The following is a 14,019-nucleotide window of genomic DNA, read 5'->3' on the forward strand; positions in this document are numbered from 1 at the left end:
CCTACAAATGATCACTGAGGTTACAGCTTCTGTGAATCGTGATCTTGAAAGCAACTCTCGGTGTATCAGCCATAGGAAAACTTCCAGATCATGACTAGAAAAGCTATGCTCTTCTTGCACAGAGGCAAGGACATAAAAGCTGCAAGTCACTGCACCTACTGCCCAAGTTTCTTTGTGTGATGAAAGCTGAAGTGGTTTAAATTAAAAATACAGAAAGAGAGCTCTTAAAGCAAATGTGATAGTACAGCATTATAACAAGCAGTCATCCTCTGTTAGATTTGCCAGAGGGTGGACTTCTTTAGTAGGTATGGTATCTTGCCATACCCAAGCTTAAAGGATAGAAAGACTGAAAACTTTCAGCTGCATTGTAATTTAGCATTTGACCTCTGTTTTGGGAGAAAGCCAATGCATCAGCACCTCATAAATTATTGCTCAAGTCACTCCAGAAACAGACAATTGACAATGTTTACATTCCAGTAACATGAGCCTTGAGAACTGATGTGAGGAGCAGGAATTCAGCAAATCAGAGAGCAGACTCTGTTCTGGTACTTCTTGTGAGGAGGAATTCTGATTTAGCCTCACTGCTTGTCTCAATCTTAGCTATATTGACAGACGCTCTGGCTTCCCTACAGCCTTCTTGGAAGAGAGTCTATTTGGAAAGGTAAGTTTAGCACGAATACTGGCAGTTCTCCCTGGCATATCCTCCTCTATAACATTTCTGTGGACTAAGAAAACTAAACCCAGAAGATTTTGAACCTCTCAGAACAGGGCCCTAACCCAGTGTGAGGGGGTGTATCTACCATCCACAGCATCACAAAGAACAGCAGTAAAAGAATCAAGCTAGTACTCTTGGATGAGAGTTGCACGTTTAGAAAAAAAGTGTCTGGAAGTTCAGGTAAGGATATTTGGTACAGAGAAAGAGGTACCATCTGGAATCTCAATCCTATCATAAAATAACTCAGTTAATTAACACACAAAAGCACCATTCATTTTCTCACAGTATCAGTTCCCACATTACTGTACCATTAAAAGTCTGTTATCTTGGGCCAAGCTTAAGAACAGAGGATAGGAACAATTCCACCATTGCATCACTGTAGTTATTCACAAGAACCTGAAGCCCAGTTACAGACACTAAATGTTAATTTTAGGAAATGCTTGCCTAAAATGGATTTTAGTGGTGGAAAAACAAGGTGTACAGTGACTACTCCACTATTCCTGAACAGCTGCTTACCTGACTTATGAAAGATCACCTGACATTGCTCTTTCATTTTGGATGAGTTCTTATACATTTACATTACCTTCTTCCTTTTTACCTAGTAAGACAAAAGGTTCAAATTATAAGCAAAGCAAATGGGAAAAATACGCAATCTAGACCACAACTGTAATTTCTTCCCCTTAGCAAAGTTAAAGAAAGAGATACAGCATGTATTCTCACCCTAAGTGAATGCAAGTCCAAATGTAAATCAATGCTGAAATAGTCATCAACTTGCATAGTTAAACCCAAGAGAAGCAAATCTTTATTTCCTTTTTGACATTGTTACATTATCTTGCTCTTGCTACTTCCACACTTGCTCATATTGCTGTATTTTTACCTCAGATTTCTCTTTTCAGATTGAATTTGTAATTGGGGTGACTGAGAGCAGGACAACCATCTCCAGTGCATTTGCCTGTACCACACAATCAAATGTCAATTTACCACACAATCACTGCATCTCGAAGTGCAATTTAACACATAACTAAGGCATTGGTTAGAGGAGCCTGGCTAGAAACACATTAAAAGCGTAAGACTCGAGAACAACCATATTCAAAGCAAGTGACATAAATCAGGAAACAGGACACTATATTGCCTGCAGTATTATCATCTTCACTCGCACAGGATCTCAAAGAAACAATTCTAAAACAGTCCTGGACACAAACATTCACAAAGCTGCAGAAGGAGCTGAACTTCAACTCTGTATGCAGTTGAAATTCATCAAAGAAGACATGAGTTTTATTTTGGACAGTAGACTTTATTAGAAATTTTATCTTCATTCATCAGTAAATTCACATTAAAATATGCTGAAGGCAGCTCAGTCACTTGACATCCTGCCATAGCAACATCTTCCAGTTTAAAAACTAGGTAACTGATGAGGTTGATAATCTGAAACATGTAAGAAATGCAAATAGAAAGCAGCATCTTAAAAATGGGATGAGCCTGAAAAATTAATAACATTTCAGGTGAAGTTGGGAAAAAAAAATAAAAAAAACAACAACACAACAAAATCAGTAACCCCCAAGATGGGAAACAGTTAAATGAGAACACCACAGATTCTAAACAGATAAATAAACATTATAGCCACACATAAATTAAGAAGAGAACCAAGTATTTAGAGTTCATACCACATAAAAATTATAAATTTGTTCAAAAAAGAAGTGACGAGCTAAAATATTAGTATCCTGAATTCCTGGGGTAGTGAGCACTTCGCTATAGACTGCAGAACTTTGGAGGGATTTGATTTGGTCTTGAAAGCAATGGACTGCATCTCACTTACCACGTCAAAAAACTGACCTTTCAGACACATATATCAGATTTTCATGATTTAAATCACACATTCTTCTAGACAAGCTGCTTGCTTTCTTCTTGTTTTTGTTTTTTTTTTATTTTTTTATTTATTTTTTTTTTATTTCTTCCTTCCCTAATTGTCAGAGCTTTTAGGTGTTACAGGCTGATTATGCCAGGAACACTCAAAGCTCTTAACAACTCCGGATACCAAAGGTCAGATTTAAGCTATTTTCAGTTTTCCTTTGCTAACTGATTATAGTGGGGTAGGATATAGAAGAAGTAGAAAGAAAGAAAAAAGGAAAGAAAGAAAGAAAAATAAAAACAAAACAAAAAACCCACATCATTGAAGAATGCTCTGTCCTGCATGACATGGGATCTTGCAGGTCAGATTTTCTATTGGCATTTACTAGAGGCATCAACAATAAACCAATATATGACAGCTTAGGATAATGGCTTTCAGGACTGTAAACACAACAGGCAACAGATAGCACATGAATCTTGATCAAATCAATGTTTTCACATTCTTTAGTAGTCCCCCACAGTGATCCGCTTTCACTGATTCAGAAAAAAATATATATATTAAAAATTAAATAACACTTAAGTGTCCATCACGAAAATTTTTATTCTGCTGTAAACAATTTTCTGCTATTTGCATTGATGTAGTCCAATGTGAGGCCGGAGGGTTCTAGACGTCTTATTGATATTGTAAATAATTTTTCAGAGACAGAGGCAAAGGTAGAATTTCTATGTCATGCAGGCGGTCTCTGCCAAGAGCAAAACGAATTGATCTTCGGCACAAGTCCATTAAAGGCAGGGGCTCCGCTGGAGAAAAAAAAGATAGAGTTAATTTCTCAGCATCTCCACTTACAGTCTGTGTTATTAACATAGATTCTGTATTGTGTTAAGCAGTAGTGAAGCTAGTAGTGGCACTGTGAAAAAACCTATCAACCACAAGGTAACAGAACTTTCATAGAAGCAAAGACATAATGCTGCACATTTTAACCGTTCCAGCTGACCACAATTTCAGACTGAGCTTCTTCAGCTATAAGGCTTAAAATAACACAGAACCACTTTTCACACTTCCAAAGTTGCAGCATAACAAGTTACTGCATTTCCAGATTTCTAATAAGACAAAGAGCTTCTGCTCTGAAACACAACATTCCATATGTTGTGTTAACATGAACTAAACTGGCAACTTCTGACCCCTGCATACCAACTCCTTCTGTGCCTTAGGAACTGGAAACAGTACTTAAGGGTAACCAGACTTCTCAGCAAACACTGCTTTTCCTGTGACACTCTCTTAGCCTTTCTTTCTTAGAAATTCATCAGAAGGGGAAAAAGAAAAAAAGAAAAAAAAAAAGGACCCTCAAAAATCTATAGGGAATTTAACCTTTACCCCATTAATAAATGAGGGGAGGAGCATTCAGCAGACTAGAAGCCACTGTGTTTGCTCTCATCCAGACACAAATAACCTCAAAACACAAAAGCAACTGAAATTCATGATGGACAGAAGTTAAGACTGGAGACCCAAACAATGATGACAGCATCTAGAACCATCTTAACTCTCTCCTTCCTATCCTGATGTGTGAGTTACAGGGAACCTCAGAAAGATCACAGCATTTCCTTTCTGTAGTAATGTGAATGACCTCAGTAACTGTGGGATTTGCAATGGAAATTGTTTTGCAGCAGAAATAGGAATAAAGCTGTAAAGATAGGCTATGCCCATCTTCAAGAATAGCTTTAACCAGATGCGCTTGGCTGCACACATTGCTCTAAAATAGAAGATCTGTAAAGACTACAGGAAGCTGTCTGTGTTTATGGGATAAAAACAGCAGTATATTAATGCTCCCAAAATATGAGCAAAAATCTGTGATGTCTTTATAATATTGAGAGCCTTTTATGAACTTGACATGTATTCTTACAAGCACTGAGAACTGTTCAGCTCTCAACAGTTCTCTCAGGAACTCTCACATGTCCCACATACGTAGCTTTACACATCTAGAAGTTAATCTATCAATCCTTCAGTTGCTATCATTTTAAAATCTACTTGAAAACAAAATACCAGGCTTAAGAATTGGCTTCATATACTAAAATTGACACACCACTGACTTCATGGTACTTTTTTGTCACTTATCCCAGCACCACATTTGATTTGTAGTGTGCACAGTTCATTATGGTGTTTCCAAAAACTGTCCAGGGAAAAAGCCTACAAAGCATTCTGTGGTGTGCTGAAAGCCTAAAAAGCATATTTAGCTTTAAAACCGCTTCTGTGACTCAGATATGAAGTCCATTTCTTCTTACCATCCATTTCCACTTCATATAGAATTTTGGCTATTGAAAGATTTTTTTCAAGAGAACCCACGCGTTATAGAAATAAAGTAACATTTTCTGTACATTTGTGATGTTAGTTTTAACTTTTAAGTATCAGAATTATGAATACTGATGCTTCAGGAATGAAGCTCTAAAATTCATTAACAAGGGTTAGTAAGTCGGAGCAAAAATAGCTCATGAGTTCCAGGACACGGAGTACAACACATATCACAGGTCTTACACCATAAACAACAGTTCTCCGAGTATCTTCCCCAATCCCTCAGGGTCCCATAAAGAAGATATAAAATGAAGACTAACAGTGTTTTAAGCCATTAACTGATCACATGGTCTCTTCTCCTAGACAAAGGAATATGCAAAATGCAGCCATCTGTGCAGCTGGGAACAGAGTTAATTCTAAACTTTAAAACACAGTTGAAGGAAAGGTTAAAATATCTTTCAAGTTTGAACTGCTAAGTGAGCCTCTTTTTTCTCACTTCTACAGGGAATTCTGAAATGCTAAAGTATGTCTCCCCAAATGTTTGAAACAGCTGTTGAATCACATGTAAATTGAAGGTGTTTTGCAACTCGAAAATTTAACTACGCCATCTTTATTTTCCTTTCTATGAAACAGCAGTTCAAACAAACAAACAAAGAAACCTGCAAGTTTGTCCTATACAGTAGATGCAATATTCTCTGGGTTGCTGGTTCTGGTAAGAGTTTGCAGAAAATCTGTAGTAACAGGATTTTAAATAAAAACTTGCAGCTGTGAGTAGTCCTAAATGACCATAAATTAAATTCAGGAAAAGAAATCATATTATGTTTCAAAATAGTTTATGTAATTGTAAAGCTGCTTAAAATTAAAGAGTGAAAAGTTTTAGGCAGCCTAACTCAACAGAGGGACAATGAAACATTTGCAATGTGCCTCTGTGCAAATACTCTCCCACGTCGTATTTTTATGAAGTATTTTACAAATGAAGATCATCTGGAAAAAGGCTTGGGTTTTAGGAATCATCCTAGGTCCCGAAAATTGGGCCAATTTCAGGTGGTCATCTTCGTATACACTGAGAAGACAGGAGAGGCTGTGCATAAAGACTGACAATTGCTCAACTGCCTTCACTCCATGCTCCACAGCAGTGGGGAGTGCATCCCGGCCTCAGCAGCCGGGCAGGACCCTCAGCAGCACTGAGCCCCAAAGCCACGTGGACAGACTCAGCAGGGGACTCTTCCTCAGCACCCAGGGCTGAAAGGGTCCCAGCACGGCCCCTGCCTCAGAAACTCGCAGGGCAAAGGCCAGAATACAACTGCCCTGCAGCACAGACGTAAGTGGTAATTTCAGAGATGTCTCCAGGTTCACCAGGTGCTGTTTGCTGGTGTCCCAGCTGGGTGCTAAGCCCAGGCTCTGCCAGAACTGCACCCTGGTGCTGATAATTCATCAACTGTATCACTACCTCTGCTGGAGCCTAGTGAGAGGTAGCTGGGCTGACATCAACACTGCTGGTGGGGAACTGGATGGTGGTGAGGAGGCTGTTCATCACTGGCTCTAACAGCAGGACCACTCATATGCAAACAGCAAAACTGCCTTATGTTTTCATGGAAGCTCAGTTAGAGATAAAAGCATGGAAAGGAAAAGTTCAACTGTCTTGAGCATACACTGCTGCGCACTTCATCTAAAACACACACACAGACCTCAGGTATCCAAAATACTTAACAGTGCAAATGACAAGAAAATATTCCAACACGCAAGAGATAGCAAAACGGATATTCTGAAGCCACATGGTAATCTGTAAATGTGGCTAATGAAATATGTCTTTCTACATGTTTACCTTTGAAAAAGTTTTAAGTATGAGGATATTAACTGATTGGTGTACCTAGCAAGGGCAGAAAACAATAATTCAAATCAAAGTAGTAAACTACTAGGTTTACTCTTTATCCAAATTCTAAACAAATATTTTATTTTAGAATAGCCCAATATGGAATGAAATTAGAGCAATTCAAGCTTCCAGAAAGAAGGAATACCCAGCCATTTCAGTGAAGGTATGTGCACTCCAGTAATACTCTGTCAATTAGAAAAAAGAGGAATGAATTGCTGAGCTGAAATACAAAATTGTAAAGAAAACACAATTCACAAGAATGGCTCTTTGTACTGAATTCCCAACCAGGCTAAGAAACTGAGTGAGATATTCCAGCACATGGCAGCAAGCTTTGCACAGGAAACTTAGTTTCCTTTCAGGCTCCAGCAGAATTTCAAGAAGAAAAATCAGCCCTAGCTTAGCTGGTAGCCTCCAGGTTTGGCTCCCCCCAAATTGCAATTCCATTTCTGAATGCATCTGCAGGAATCTTTCCATTTATGGGTTACTATGAAACTTCTTTACCTAAAGGTAAAGATTCTCAGAGATGTCACATCACAGAAAGATACTTTTCAATAACAACAACAACAACAAAAAACAGTGAAAAAATATCACTACTCAGCTTAGTTCCCATATCTCCCAGGAGTTCACAACAAGCTCCATTTAAAAGGGGGTATGGGGCACTGCCAGCACTGGCACAGAGCTGCATGCCACCAAGAGGTGCCCCAGGCAGTAGACACCATCACGAGTCATGCCAAGCTGCACATACATGTGTGCATTCTAACAGCATGCTTTGTAACTGTGACCAATGAAGTGTTCCTGAGCATTTTCCCAATAAATATGCATCTGCAATAGCAATTCACACATCATTACAGTCTGCAAATTCATTTAGTGCTGGCAACCTGAGGTTACTTAACAATCTGGCACTCCAACAAGAATGCCTCATCTTTGTAAACAAGCCTTTATCGTCAAGATACTGAAGTCATCTAATATCCAATAACATTAATGTTATTAACTGCCACATTACATAATGCTTGTACAAAAGAACAGCTTTCAGCACAAAGCAGTTACTTGCCAAATGACAGTAATCATTTTCCGAAATAAATTTTTAAACCTAGAGCAACCCACAATGTTTGCAGTTTTCATTAATCTGTAAAGTACATTTTTATCTTACTTTATAAAATAACAATTGTCTGGGGGGGAAAAAAGCCATACTAAAGCTGGTTGGAAAATGAGATTTTTGTGAGAACCACCGTCAAAGAAACTTAAGAATTTTTTGGAGTTTTTTTTTTTTATGCCTACCTGAACCACCAAGTTATCTTATACTTCGGTATTTCTGGCTATAAAAGATTAACAAACATTAACATTGTTCCTGTTCCCAAATGTATACCCCTTCACCAGAGGAATCAGGTGCAGCCATACTGCATCAAGGAACAAAGAAAGGAAAGAACCTGTGCAAAAGCCTGCTGCACAGAGGTGTGGAAACTGAGGAGATGCATGATGCCTCTGTCTGGACCTTAATTTAGGCATAATGGTTTCTGTTTACTATGTACATGGTGGATATTGACCAACTCCCCCTCTTCTGTCCTCTCATCTACCAGGAATTCCACATCAATCAGACCCCAGCTCTGAACGACTCTGTCTCCATCTCAGCTTCTGCAAGCTCCATTACTACCTGATGTGCTGCTGGGTGGCCCTCAGCCCGATCAGGGCACCAAGTCCTCCATGCTTCAGACCACAGCACTCCTTTCTAATCTTTTTCTTAAATTTTTTCCTCTAATTCCAGATACTAAAACACCTGTGAAAGGGTAATGTGACCCAAGTATTTCCATTAGGGTGAATTAGGGTATATAGGAATTTGTAATTACCCTTGAAATATCACATACAATAAACATACAGATATAAGTCAGGCAGTAGTTTGCCTTCCAACCATTCTGTCAGAGCTTAATTATTGTTTTAATTTTACACAGTACAGGCCAAATTCTTTCTCCGACATAATACGATACATAAATATACCCCTCTGACATATTTATGACTTCCCTGATGCAACTGATGGAAAATTTGACTTGTGTTCTTTAAATGGCACATTCTAGAGAAAGGAAATTGCAAATAATATTTTAAAGAACACAGGCTATAACTGGTCATAAAAAATACTAATAAATCTCCTAGCAGTAATGAAAATTCAGTGAAAGCATAACAGGATAAAAGAAATTACTTATCTATCTTTGCCATAGACGTCTGTGAGCTCTGCAGTCTAACCCAGCAAGCCACATAAACAGAATACCTCAAAACATCACATTTTAGTCACAGTTCTGGAGATCCAGGAGAACAACACTTCCAAGAAGCCCGCAATTCAAAATGGCACACCAAAGCACACAGTCACACTTCTCCCAGACACATCTGCCCAAAGCAGCAGGCTCTCAGGGGCAGAACACACATCCTGCAGCCCCACCACCATCCTCTTGCTGCCCTGCAGGGCTTTCATGCACAGCTGCAAACCATCCTGCTCCCTTCTGCAAAACATGGCAGATGGGGAGGTTTTGTTATCAGTTGATAGGCAGCATCGCCAGCACTTGTCTTCCAGGACAAATAAAACCTCCTGTAGCACCGCATCAGCACCTTGCTTTTAGCAGATTGGGCAAAAAAAAAAAGAAAAAAAAAAAGGAAACTATAAATATAATGTCAGCACCTCTCCCCCTGTAGTTGAGCTAACACATGTTCCTCCAAAAATCTGGTACTTGAAATTAAATATTTTAAAGAGGAAAGGAAGGTAAAGAAGTTCGAAGAGAGAAACGACTCCATGTTAAACTTCTGCCCCCACTGCTTGCATGTCATGTGCTGGGCCAGGGGAGTCATTTTACACATACCTTCAGCTTCTAAGTGTAAAACAGCTACACGCTGCTTAAAGCTTCAGTCAGGCAACCTTTTGTAGAATTAACTCAAAGAGCAGCAATGAGCAAGCAGATATTCTGCAGTATAATTTGTTTTCAGCTTACCCTCTCCAGCTGTACTTTCTTGAGAGGAAAGGAGAATAGAATGAAAAAGAATCCCCCCAAATTTCCAAAAGCTAGCAGCTTCTTGTTAGAAGGCTGATAAAGAATGGGTCATTTGACTGTAAATATATGTCTCCTTGTAATTTCTTCTTCACGTTTCACTGCTTGCAATCTACTATGAGCAAGACAAGAGAGGACAAGTCATCAGAAAGCACCAGAGAACATGCCCAAATACAGTGAATTCAATGCAAGCTTTGCAATTATTCCTAAAGGTTTCAATTTAGTAAGCCTAAGAACAGGTCACAAAGCACAATGCTTACAGGAGTGTTTTTCCCTAGAAAAGTAATTTGCCTGTTCACAGTTGTAGGAAGGCTATATATAGAGAACCATATCTAAATATTTTAACAACCCTCTTTAGAAAGCTCAAACATTCTCCACTGACCTAGTGTTGGTCCATACAAGTGGTAAGCAGAGACTGATAACAATGTACCTGTTTTACTAAGGAAAAGATATTGATAAACAGTGGGTAAATGCCTCATCCAGAGACTTCACAGAAAGTCTAAGTTCTGAGGTGAGCCTTATGGAGCTGAGATGGTGTTAGAGCAATCTGTCCATCACCCCCGCAGAATTAAATAACTAGAGCTGGTTCACTCTTTCATTGTCCCCTTTCCTTACCCTAAAAGAAAGAAAAACAAATGTCTTGGCACAGGGATTGTTCTGGGAGGAAGTTAAAAAAAACAAGACAACAAAACCAAGATGAAGCTGTTTACTCTATGACAACCCAAGAGGTTTCCTACCCAGCTGATAAATAAAAAAATTATTGCTCATACAGAACAATGCTCACAGGTCTAGGACAAATCAACACAAGAGCTCCTGCAGATGTAAGAAGAGAGTTGCAGGATAATTTGTGGTTTAACTGTACTAATTGTCAGAGCTGATAGCAGTAGCTTCAACATCACCAGCCTACCTCTCAGAAACTCAGCAATCTGACTTGCAACTTGATGGAACACCTATAAAGACTGGTAGCAGTAGTCTATCCGAGGGCAAAAGTTATCTTAAACTCTTACAGAAGCAGACATACATGGAGTAAGCTGCTGTATCATCAACTGAATTTTTAATATTATTACAGTGCTTCAAAAGCAAATGTTTAACCATGCCCCAAGGACCTTTTTAGCTCATCATCATGACTTCAGTGAGCATCTGTCTGAACAATATTTCAACACAGTTCTTACCATCCAGGGGGGTTTACGGTCCACCTTAATAAAGGTAATAGGTGAACTGAAGCACACAACACAGAGCAACATAAAGTCTGGCTAACAGCCCAAATCTGGGATAAATCTACAAATAAAAGCACTGATAACACATGTGGGACCTTTCCAGAACACCTTCATTTTCTGAATTAGGAAAGGTAATTCAAATGCACATGTGCTTTATAATAATTCCATTTACAGTAATAAAAATTACAGGTACGATTCAGTTTTGAAAATATTTTAACACACTACTCATCCACCTCACAGATTACTAGTATTGCTCTGTTTCTCAGAAGCTGCAAAATAGATCAAGATAATGACAAATTTTACCAGCAAATGAAAGCAGCAAAGCTCGGTAGTACACTGTTTTTGTATGCTCTGAGAGGGGGAGAGGGAAAACCACGGCCACTTCTCTTCTGAAAGAGGAAGCACACGTATGATTTCATTCCCTGTTCGTATCAGGAAAACACAAACAGGAAGGATGGAAAGATTTGCTGTCTGAACTAGATTTGTTTGCTCTTCTCCTACCCTCAAATCCTTCCACAAAACAACTCCCCACTTTGTTTTGAACACTGGATGAAGGTAGATTGAGACAATTATTTCAGTGATGATCTGTTTTGTAGTAGAAAACACACCAAACATACTGTTTTAAACCACCAAAAACAAACAAACAAACAAACAAACAAACAGTGCTTGTACAAGAGATGAGCCTAACCTACAGGAATGGGCTCCTTAGATCCTCCCAGTTCAGCTTTCTCAAGCTTAACATGTTGGGAATGAGAATCTGGCACAGACTAATGCACACTTTACAGATTCTACTCTCAGCACATTTATCACCATTAAATTCAGTTTGTGCATGCCAGGCCATAAAGATGGAACTTAAAACGTATCAAGGTGTGAGAAGATTAAAGCTTGGATGAGAATTTCACTGAGTTGTTCAGGGAGTTATGGATAGATTTATAGGCAAAGTAGTAACTGAGAAAGTTGAAGGAAAGTTCAGGTTTCAAGGATGAACCACTGCAGACAGCTCCTGTAACAGGTAGTCACACGGTGCAGATAATATGCAACATGACAACTGAAATAAGCTGAACATTTCTTCCAGTTTCTCTCTCCAAGAAACGTGCTTCATAAACAGGCACATAAAACACCTCTGCACAAGGACCTGCCTATAACAACTTCTATGGTTATGAACAAGTTTTCATTGTTCTGGAAGAAAAATTCAGACTACTTTTAGGAAAATCTTTGCCCATCCCTCGATTCGCTAGCTTAACAGTATGACAGCAGATTAGAATATCCTAATGTTCAAAATCCTAAATTTTCACTCTTATACTTAAGCACACTTTGTTTTTTGGGTTAATCTCCCAAAGGACATTTTTTGAGAGACGGATTAAAAATGTGTAGATGAGAGAAAGGCACACAAAAAGACAAAGCATCACAGGTATGTGCTGAACCCATCTGACTGTCTGACTTCTCTGTCTGCCCTTCTCCCAGTGGCCTACTCTATCTACCTGTTACATTTTTTACTACCTACTTGTTGTGTGGGACGATGCACTAAACCGTCATCTTGCACTCTGGAGCCTCACAGGAATTTCTAACTGCTATCACACTAAACCAATACATGCTCAGTCAGCTCATATATTCTCATCTGGAACCTACCACAGTAGTTCCCTATCTGGGTTTTTCATGTTATACTAGATAATAAAGTTACTTACTCTAGCTGGCAATGAAAGGGAATTAAATCATCTTCTGTATCCCACTGTTGCTTTCTTCATAGTTTTGCCGTAATTAACAGAGTGATGACCGGTGACAGAACTGATGACTATCCTGCTTAAGTTTATAAAAATTGTGTTGAGCTGTTCAGAGACAATGAATATTTTACTACACTCCTTGTATCACTGCTACATGACACTTTCTCAATTGCTTCAATTTAACTTACCCAGAGGCTCCAACATATGCAGATTTCCTCAAACCAAGCAAAAAAACTTGTGTAGTGCATCATTAAAATTTTAATGCAACTGTATACAACCTAATGAGCTCTGGGGGAGATCTCAAACAATAGACCTGATTTGGCACTTCGTTACTCTGCTTCTCATATTAATAGAATTACATTGAAATAAATCTGGAGCAATGAAATTGCAAATTAGGCTCAATGCATTAATTTGATCCTGTTATTTCATTACTATTTATATTTACATTTATTGAAAGGGACTTTTTTTCCTTACATAACATAATCTCTACTGGCACAAAATGGTACTAGAAATGATCTGAATGATTTTTATACTGAATATATGATTTATTGTTCCTTTCATGCAAACACAGCTGATGCTCTCTGAAGACATTTCTAAAGCACTCAGATATCCCAAGTTGAACACACAGGGCTGTCTTTACTCACCCTTGTTCAGCTCTTCTTATCAAAAGCTCCTGTAACCATGTTTCAACCTTGGCAAAGCTCTGCCTGAAATTTCACACTGCTCCGCTGTTGCCTACAACTGGCACTCCTGTATTGAAAATGGTCATTTTGTGAGAAAAAAAAGCAAGGAAGGCTGATTTCCTTATTATGTATTCCTACAGCTGCTCCAGGTTATGTGTTATCACACTCTGAGCCTTTAAAGCACCAGCACAAAGTATGCTGAAGGAAAAGGGATGGATAAGGGGAATATCACAGAATCACAAAATCTCCTGAGTTGGAAATGCCCCACAGGGGGTATCAGGTCCAACTCCTGGGTGCAGGACCACCCAAAACCAAGTCCTATGTTTGAGAACAGTGTCCAAACACCCACTGAACGCCATGCCCACTGCCCTGGGAGCTGTTCCATGCCCATCATCCTCCAATGTACAACCTCTCCCTGACCCCATCTGGCCCTGGCCCTCCCCAGCTCATCTCCACGTCGTTCCCTCGGGCCCTATGCTGTCACACAGAGCAGAGCTCAGCACTGCCCGTCTGCTCTCAGAGAGAAGCCACAGCTGCCATGAGGGCTCCCCTCAGCTCTTCTGCCCTGGGCCTAACTACCCGAGGGAACTCAACCACTTCTCATACCTCTTGCCCTCCAAACCTTCCCCATCTTTGCGGCCCTCCT

The 14,019-nt window shown here is 39.3% G+C and overlaps 1 long non-coding RNA gene across 1 annotated transcript; it reads right to left on the reverse strand.

The window, feature by feature from the left end:
- Positions 1 to 1,988: 1,988 nt before the first annotated feature.
- LOC109369459 lies at positions 1,989 to 13,511 on the reverse strand. Its single transcript, XR_002118531.2, has 3 exons — positions 13,335 to 13,511; positions 12,655 to 12,795; positions 1,989 to 3,364 (listed from the first exon to the last, which is right to left on the reverse strand). It is a non-coding gene; the product is annotated as an uncharacterized LOC109369459 (long non-coding RNA).
- Between the last annotated feature and the right edge of the window lie 508 nt (positions 13,512 to 14,019).

The sequence above is a fragment of the Meleagris gallopavo genome, chromosome 11 (assembly GCF_000146605.3).
Source record: "Meleagris gallopavo isolate NT-WF06-2002-E0010 breed Aviagen turkey brand Nicholas breeding stock chromosome 11, Turkey_5.1, whole genome shotgun sequence".
NCBI classification, from domain to species: domain Eukaryota; kingdom Metazoa; phylum Chordata; class Aves; order Galliformes; family Phasianidae; genus Meleagris; species Meleagris gallopavo.